The sequence below is a fragment of the Frankliniella occidentalis genome, unplaced genomic scaffold, assembly GCF_000697945.3.
Source record: "Frankliniella occidentalis isolate FOCC.00 unplaced genomic scaffold, Focc_3.1 Scaffold1, whole genome shotgun sequence".
NCBI lineage: Eukaryota > Metazoa > Arthropoda > Insecta > Thysanoptera > Thripidae > Frankliniella > Frankliniella occidentalis.
Window position 1 is genome coordinate 1233284 of NW_026267131.1, and position 2087 is coordinate 1235370.

Genomic DNA, 2087 nt, shown 5'->3' on the forward strand with positions numbered 1-2087 from the left:
GGTCTCTTCCGCGTCCAACCCTTTGCCTTTGAGGCGTTTACACAAAACGCGCCCTTTCCAAAATACCTGATACACTTCGTAGCCTCGGATCAGGATCAGCCTATTTTTGCAGATGAATTACTCGGTTATCAGACTACTTGGACATGTCCGATTGCGCAAGCGAGTGACGTCACCACCACCACCCAACCCTGCGCCGCGGACGCCCAGACGGGACGGCGCTGGCCGACAAAGGGGAGGGGGCCCAGTCAGTAAACAGTCATGGGCTGCGTCCGTCGCAAAGCATTCGCACTGCACAGGAGAGATACAGAGCCGACTGAACGACTCCACTGCTGACAGAGGCGTTGGGTCACACTCATACAGGGTGGCTGCTCTGCCCCGCTGAAGAGTGCGACCGGGTTGCCGTTGTTCTAACAGGGCCCTAAGGCGCTGTGATAAAATTTGGTAGGCAAACCCGGCCTGCTATACTTACGCCCACTAAAAACCGATCACTAAAGATGTACTCCAAACTGAAGTTGCGAGTTTACTTTTAAACTTAATAAACAAGCGAGAAACGAGAAAAATAGTTTTAACATTATTGTAAGGTGTTGTTTTGTTTTGTTTTTCGAGCCAACTTGTTGATGGTGCGCTTTATACTAATGACTTCAACGATTGAATTTTTAATGATGTCTGCGCTGCATATCAGCAGCAGCCCTGCCGGAGGCGTGAAACATTTCAACGAACTGTTTCGTCTCCTCCGCCCCCCCCCCCCTCTCCTCCCGGCTCCTCTCACCCACTCCCGCTGCTCTTGAGTGAGTAGCGACGTTTCCTCATTAAATCCTTCACCTTATGCATATATTCCGACCCAATTTTCTTCCTGGTGCCCACCGGCGAAAAACAACCCCCCCCCTTTTCCTCGATTCGTCATCCTTCTCTACCTTCCCACATCATTTGTAAAACGCTGAGGCAGTAATAGCTCTCTGATCGCAAAAGAAATAAGGCTGAATTGTCGTCCAGTGAGAGCAGATTTCTTCCTGCGTGTGCGGCACGGGCACCACCCTCGGCTGGCACCGCCATGGCACCGCCCCGTGTTTGTGTTTTCATTGTGCTGTACGACTCTGCCCCGAGGTTAGGCCGAAGAGTAAACACTTTACTAAAGGTGGTAAGAGATCTCTTCCAAATATTAAACATGACTTTTACGACGGGACGCGCATGGACTCTGCCGCCGCGCGCAAAGGTATTGCTCTCTCTCTCTCTCTCTCTCTCTCTCTCTCTCTCTCTCTCTCTCTCTCTCTCTCTCTCTCTCTCTCCCTCTCCTCCCCTCACCTTCCTGGCGAGGCGAGGGAGTGAAGGGTGCAACAAGGATACGGGAGATGTACACAGTGGCATCCGGAAACACCCTGCAGGTCAGTGCTCCCAAACACTTGAATCGCCCTCAAAATTGGAATATTTTTGGTCCCACCTGTGTATCGAAATATGATCAGAATGCTGGTGTGGTGTAGGATGAAATTACGCAGGGCAGCAGAAAGATCGTGACTTTATTACTCGTCGTAATTTCCGGAATGTGATTTTAAAAAAGCATTTTTTTAACGCGTTGTGCGACCTGCGACCTTTTCCCAATATCCCACCAGGTTGTTTGGGGTGAGTCAATTTCTTTTTCAAAACACACCTTACGTTACAATCCTAATCTTTTTAGACTTGTTTTCATCCTTGAATAAAAAGTGCTGCATTGAGCTGTAATCTCGCAATTTGTGCTCATGCACAGTGAAAATAATTTGCTTTTCTTTTGAAGATTCTTCAGGGCAGCTTATATATCAGCAACAATTTTTGAATGAGTTTGGAATTTCTCTATGGTGTCGGTATTTTATGTCCCCAGAGACGGGCAGAGGCCAGGCAGGCATCGGGTGCGGAGCGGGAGCACGAGCCAACCACACACATACCTGCCCGCCGCATCGAGCGAGACAGCGGTGGCCATTCTTTACAGAATAAACTGGCGTTTTCCGTCCGTTCGCGTTAAAACAAACTATAATCGTGCGTTGTCTGCCAAGGGGGTGCGGCCATCACTTAACCTATGTAAAGGTGGGGAGGGGAAGGGAGAGAGGGGGGAGGGG

General features: G+C 49.7%; 1 protein-coding gene across 1 annotated transcript in view; it reads right to left on the reverse strand.

The window, feature by feature from the left end:
- The window catches only part of LOC113213419 (protein Wnt-4-like), a 47443-nt gene that overhangs the window by 13947 nt on the left and 31409 nt on the right, over window positions 1-2087 (reverse strand). The gene's annotated exons all lie outside the window — the stretch shown is intronic.